Raw genomic sequence first — 7,268 nt, 5'->3', positions numbered from 1 at the left:
ATGTTTACCTTAGGAGTAATAATAACCGTTGTGTTGATTTTTATCATTTGTGTCCTTCTGTTATTCCTCTTGTAAGTATTTAAAGTACATCGACACAATAATCTAAATAGTTGTCAGAAATGTATTATTCTGCATAATTGTACATTTCAGGCATACGGATACTCATAATCAATCTGAGCTAGATTGTCTTTTTTACATTCTGGATGATTTTTTCCTTCGTGTGAGCAATTATCAACTATTTTGTTTCAACTTATTGGACAATTTCAGTATTATCTTTTACTTTATCCATATTTGATATACTTTTGCAGTGAGTGAAAGCTGTATAAACATGATCAAGGAACAGTTATTTATTGTGTTTTAGTTATATATATATATATATGGAATGGCACAATGTATTGATTATTTTCAAAAATTTTAATGAATGTGTATGCTATTCTAGAGAATCATCCAGATAAAAAGCATTATAAATACAAACAACTCAAATATCGATTAGCCGTTTTACGTTTTTTGGTATTTCTTAAAGAAAAATATTCATAATTTAAACATTGTCATTTTAAATAGAAATAAAGTAATATGAACTGTTATTCTTTGTTAGAAAATCATCTGTAACATAATCGTAATTTCTAATGTATAAACTCTATAAATGACTTTAATATATTATTCTGTAAATGATAGGAAGAAAAAGCAATTATAACGTAGGACATGGTTTGTTTGATGTGGAGCAACTGGAAGATTTTAATTTATAATTATTCTATGGTACATGTAAATGAAGAAAACACATTTGATAATTAATAAAAATTAATTTTAACGTTGCTTCTCCACCACTCATGCTTTTCAATTCATGACCAAAGCACTCTTTTAGTATAAGAAGAATTCATATTATATAAAACACTCGGTATTCATCTTGATTTCATAGTATAGTATCTGAACATTTTAGATACACAACGTGGAATTTAGGAATTTTCAAGAAAATGGGAGTCAATGGACCAACCCCAAGTTTTTTGCATGGAAATCGGGGCACAATTGCCAAACTGGTAATAGGAAGATATGAGTGAAACGTTTAATCGGAAATTATTATATGCAGACAGGAATGGGAAAAACCTATAAACAGTAACTAGATAATCTTTGCACACATTCTTTTTTAATAAGGAGATGTATGAGTATTCTTCTATATATTCCAGGGCATTGCAGAAGCTGATAATTTGTCGTGGAGGGAATATGGAGATGTGTTCGGGTGAAATTTCCATGTATTCTTCATGCAGGATCATTAGTTTTCGATTTAACGTAAATCATACTAATAAACAATCAAGTGCAATATTATTTAATTAATGAAAAGAAAAACCCACATAATATATACAAATTATGATATTATAATGACAGGCAATTTGTCGGACGATCACCAATGGTAGTTGCGGCAGATACGGATATGTTAAAGGAAGTTCTTGTGCAGCTGTTCAATAACTTTACAGATCGAGTGGTAAGACGCAATTTTAAATGAATGATTAATGAACCATAAAAATCACCTGAGTAAATTAATGAATATCATAACATGCCATTCAAATTATACATATATCATTGAATAGTCCTATAGTTTCATGTATGCCCCTGATGTTAAAATTTTATTGAAATGGCATTTAAAGCGTTCACATATTTAAGATTTTATTGGAAATTCGGTTACAAAGCTACTCACGCGTCAAGAGAAATTAGATTGTATGCAATCTCAATATTCCTAGCGTTAAGGAGGCTAGGGGTCAAAAAATAATCCATCACAAATAACTTAATTTCTAAACATGATATCTTTAGCTGTCAACTATCATTTTGCAAAGAAATATTTCATACATTTTAGTTTTAAAATTTCATCCCATTTGTATATCTTTGTATGGAGCTCTTCTTCTAAAGGAGATCAATATAGTCTAAGAATGCCACAACCATCCAGCCCTCTGAAATGACCACGTTTTTTAAAACTTAATCTTATGTATAAATTTTCTAATTGCATTGTCACCTAAGTGATTGGTAGGATGGAACGTGTAAAATTTAATTTTATCGCTTATTAATCATTATGTTAACTTGTTTTTGGAGATCTATCATTGTTCGTTACTTAAAAATTCTTTACGTACAAATGTTTTATCAATAATTGTTTCAGTTCAGATTTTCATCATTTGTTGCACCTTTTTGTTTCAGTGGTGATGCAGAAGAACATTTAGCATCACAACAGGGAAAAGTATGAAAAAGTTCCCGAGCAATTTTATCCCCAGCATTTACAGCTGGAAAACTAAGAAAGGTAATACTGGGATTTCCATTTGTGTACTTCAGTTAAATACAATTATGAGATCCATTTTTTTCAAATTTTTGTTTCCATTGAATTAGATGGACCCTCTAATCAATGAAGCTGGAGATGCACTTGTTCAGCACATAAAAAGGAAAATCAAGGAAAGTGAAGACGTGGACTTTGCAAAGTAAGAAAATGAAGGACTTTTTGTAAGTTGATGCATAATGCGATACCTGTAAGAAAACCTCCATATTACCTACAATACCATTTTTTCTCTATCTCAATCTTCATTGCATCTAAACATCAATATATAACCGTTGGGGAAACACGATTTATTTTTATTTAAAAGAAATTGCATTTGCAAGCATATTCTCTTTGTACAACTCAAAATCGCTTCAAACAATGTTTCCTGACTGCCAGAGCGAAGGTAGCCTCAATGAAAGACTTAGCTAAAGGGCTCTCCACAGCTGTCATCCCCAAATGTTGTTCGTTATCACCCGAAGTATGCCCTTCGTAATCTCAGACTTTAATGCTCAATGTGCAAAACCTCCATTTTTGGATTTGCAATGTCTATGAGAACTTTTGACATGTTTTCATTTACTAACCAAGACGGACGATCGTCAAGTGTAAAGGTAAAATTTTAAAAGGAGGCATTTTATTAACAGAACCTGTTTAACATGCAACGAACGAGATGCGAAGTTTGTATCTGGAAAAATGGCTTTGCCAATTGATACTGGTTTCAAGCTTGCATTTAGTTTTAAAGCGGTCATACCCGGTATGAGCATCGTGCTATTTAAAATTGATTGGTGCTTAGAAGTATGATAAAATAGGGCTGCTGGCAAAAATATATATCAAAATGTATTGGTGAAAATAACCTAATGAATCAATGAAATATGTACTACTTGTACAAAACTAAATTTATTTTGATTTATTTTCTTATACAATACCGGGTAATCATCCATGCTTCAGTATTTCCATCTTGCAGCATATACAGTTGTATTTGATTTACACATCTTTGGTTGCTACACAGTAGATGTTATTGCTTCTACTGCATTTGGATTGAAAGTGAATTCACAGGAAGATCCCGAGGACAAGTTTTTGTAAAATTAAATGGTTTCAAAGCTCATTTCCGTAACTCGAACCTCGCCGATATTTACCCTTGCAGGTAATTATAAATAAAAACTACTATTATTTTTCTATGTATGGTGTACTATTAATATTTTGGTACAGTGGACCTTCAGATATCCGGACGCCAGATATCCGGATGCTTCAGTATCCGGACGCTTATTCATCGGAACAGAATTTTAAAATGTTATTATGTCTTGTTTAACTTGTGATTCAGGTATCCGGACGCTTCACATATCCGGACAAATTGACTGGGAACCAAAGCGTCCGGATAAATGAGGCTCCACTGTAATTAGTTATTAAGTTAATACATTTTTATTTTTAGCTGTAATTCCATTCCTTGCAAGACCGATTGCAAAATTCTTCAACGTTTCATTTTTAAATGAAGAGGCATCTGCATTTTTTAAGACAACAATTGTAAATGAAATGACAACATGACATTTACGGAAAAGGGTAATTGGTTTGTTTAATTACATTACGTCAGTAGACTTAATTTAAATCCAAAAACTGAGTAAAGAAACTCAAAATTTATCGTATTGTTTTGATTCAGAGAAACACTCTAGGCAGTTCCATTCCTCTTCCCTTTGTGTTTACTTTCTGCAAGAATTTTCATTTTATTCACAGGAATATATTGACTTCATTCAGCTGATGAGGGAAGCTCATAATGATAACCCAATGGAGACGGACGGAAAGAAAGGCTAGTCAATATATAATTTATTGTACATACTTGACTCAGTTAGAGCTTCTGCTCTAGAGTCACGAAGTAAGGAGTTGATCCTTACGTCGCAGGTTCGAATCCCACTGTGGGACCTGGAGATCGGTCCTTCGGATGAGACCGTATAAACCGAGGTCCCGTGTCGCAGCAGGTGCTGACCCGAAAAAGATCGGATTCCCTGAATGCCGAGTGTAGGACAAAATTCGCAGCTCTCCACCGGCAAGTGATGGCGTCTCCATATGAGTGAAAAATTCTCCAGAGGGAAGTTAAACAATAAACAATCAATCAATCATACTTGAAAGTTATTCAGCTTCATTATGTTAACCTTTTAAAAGTTCTCCATGAAACTGGTCTTTTGGATTTGATCATATTCCCAAAAAATCCCTTACAGCTCAAATGCCGTATGTGCGGAATAGAGGTTTTAATTTAATTTGCAACCTTCTAACTGCAAGTGGTAGAGTCTCAATGAATAAAAATCTCTTGAAGGGAAGTTAAACAAACAAACAAAAAACAACTTTTTACTAAAATGCATCACAACTTTATTTCAGGTCATATCTCTTACTTTTCAGAACGAAGGCTTTAATATAAGAATTTAATCTTGTCTTCGACAAGAGTGTTTTCATTGTTCACAGGTTTGACATCAACCGAGATTAATGCCAATTGTCTGATATTTTTCTTCGCTGGTTATGAAACCACTGCCGCAATTCTTGCATTCTTAATATATTTTCTTGCCCTCTACCCAGATGTTCAACAGAAGATGTTCCAAGAAATTGTTTCAGAATAAGGAGATGTAAGAAATTAAATGTAGACAATTCTGATTTAGTCATAGTTTAGAATCTTTAACATTTGTAATAGTCTCTGAATACCAATCTTGGTGTTTTATGTTAAAAACAACCAATTTTGCTGTTTACAAAAAAGAATTAAGAAACACTGAAACTTTATTTTTTCCTCCAAATGATGTAGCAGTGTAAAGGAATATATTTAAGTTTATGAAGATTGTACCATGCAACTTGTAGCATTCGTCTCTCTTAAACAGTGTCACACAGTTAAACATTGTATTTGATAAGTCCCCCCCCCCAAAAAAAAATGCTATAAAATAAAAAAAATTCAATCCCCCCACAATTAAATACTTTTTACCAATGTTACACAAACTTTTATAATCATTAAAAAATTCACGAAGAACATAATGTTCATATTATTCTATTGTAATGTATACTACCTAAACTTCTTCAACTTTTCAGTTGTTTTTCGAAGAGAGTTTTTCGAGACTTAAATATAGATAAATATGTTTTATAACACAGGTAAAAGAATTCTAATAGTATTCTAGCAACATCTACAAAAGCAAAAAAAAAAAAAAAAAAAGAATGGTAAACATTGCATCTTGTACTATTGTATGCCAAAAATAATTCACATTTACATTTTGCATGAAAGCGTACTGGCACAAATTCCATTTATAATGAATGCTGAAATGATCCAGCATCTGTTCCCACTTTTACATGGATTCCATTCACTTTTGTCTCCAAACACTAAAATGTTTAAAAGTTTCACATTATTGAAACTGTAAATTTCTGGAATGGCCAGGTAAATTTCGTAAAGTCTTCAATAGTTATTAAAAATAAACAAAATAACTTTTTTGAAATTTACACCTTACATAATTGTACAAATGTACATGTATCTTTAGGAGGAACCAGGATATGACAATGTCGGGAAGTTACAGTTTATGGATATGTGCATTAATGAAACGATGATATTTTCCCTTTTGCACCAAGGTAATTATGTGGAGAATTAACAGTTTATGCTTCAAAGAAAATTTCAAGTATGTCCAGTACATGTGTTTCTACTATATGATATGATGTTTTTAACGATAATTAATATAGAATTATATGAAGTTGTATTTGATAGTGCATGTAGATGTAAATAATTCTTGTTTTGAGCAGTCATTTTTAAGGATAGTTTTTGTTTTGGTTAAGAAGAAAAAAATATATAGTTTTTAGTAAACATTTCAATTTTTTTTTTAATCTGCCATGTTTATATTTTCCTTGAAACGTGATAATAGATTGTTTACAAATGGAGTTTCTCTGAAGAGGAGATGAAAGAAAATACACTTTACCTGCAGAACAGATAGATATGTGTTCAGGATACTGTCTTCAATGGTTTGAAGATTCTTAAAGGTATGAATATAGGAATACCAATATGGATTTTACATCATTCCGATAAACTCTGGGAAGATCCGGAAAAGTTTGATCCAGAAAGGTTATTTTCTTGATTTTTTTTTCAATAAATCTGTCTTTAAATCTTCAGAATGAAATTTATCTTCGCAAAAAATAATGACTTTAGGTTGTAATTAAAGTGTATTTCATGTTATTCTGTATTAATCCTTATGTGCCGTGTGGCAATGCACTTTGAAAAAATTACGCACTTTGAAAAAAATTTTCAAAGTGCGTTAAAATTGGTACAAAATCAACGCACTTGAAAAATTTTTTCAAAGTGCGTTAAGAGTGTACATCAACATTTTTTTACCAAGGGGAAATTAAACGCACTTTGAAAAAAAAATATGTATAAAACAAAAATTCTAGACTAAGATTTTAGTAATTGAGATAATAATTTGTAATAATTACATCTTTCGAAAGCCTTTTTAATTTACATGTATTGTTTTAACTTCATTGAGAACAAGGAGAAGACGAGTAGAAGGTCTTTCAGCACAACTCTTTTTTTACATAGCCGACGGTAGCAAATTGAACGTAGACAAACCCCCCCCCCCCCAAAAAAAAGGCAAGCCCCAATTTTCAATGTCTATATTATGTAACTATATCTTTGTAAAACATCTGTGTGTCTACTAGGCCCCTCTCCTGGTACCGATATCTTTCTTACATGTACACCCAAATATACGTATTTGCATAACTACTGTGACCTTGAAAACTTTCAATAAATAAATGCATGCAAACTGGAAAAAATTCAGTACAATAAAACATTTAAGAGAGAAAGAATTTTCAAAGTATGGAAAAATCAAAATCGCTCATTTTCACATCCTGAAGTGACCTTTACACCGAAAAGTTATCCAACGGGTTCAATCATTTATCATACCAAAGATTTGCAAGAATATCGACCATACACATTTTTTTCGTAAGTAATACTTTTGTCGTAAAAGGAAAAACAAGT

At 31.7% G+C, this 7,268-nt stretch overlaps 1 pseudogene; it reads left to right on the top strand.

Annotated features, from left to right (window-relative positions):
- On the top strand, positions 1–6,491 carry LOC134279536 (cytochrome P450 3A8-like; annotated as a pseudogene).
- The last annotated feature ends 777 nt before the right edge of the window (positions 6,492–7,268 follow it).

The sequence above is a fragment of the Saccostrea cucullata genome, unplaced genomic scaffold (genome assembly GCF_032062105.1).
Source record: "Saccostrea cucullata isolate Sc308-1 unplaced genomic scaffold, CSIRO_AGI_Scuc_v1 ctg6468, whole genome shotgun sequence".
NCBI lineage: Eukaryota > Metazoa > Mollusca > Bivalvia > Ostreida > Ostreidae > Saccostrea > Saccostrea cuccullata.
Note: the sequence above shows the minus strand (reverse complement) of the source record. Positions and strands in the feature narration are given on the sequence as shown.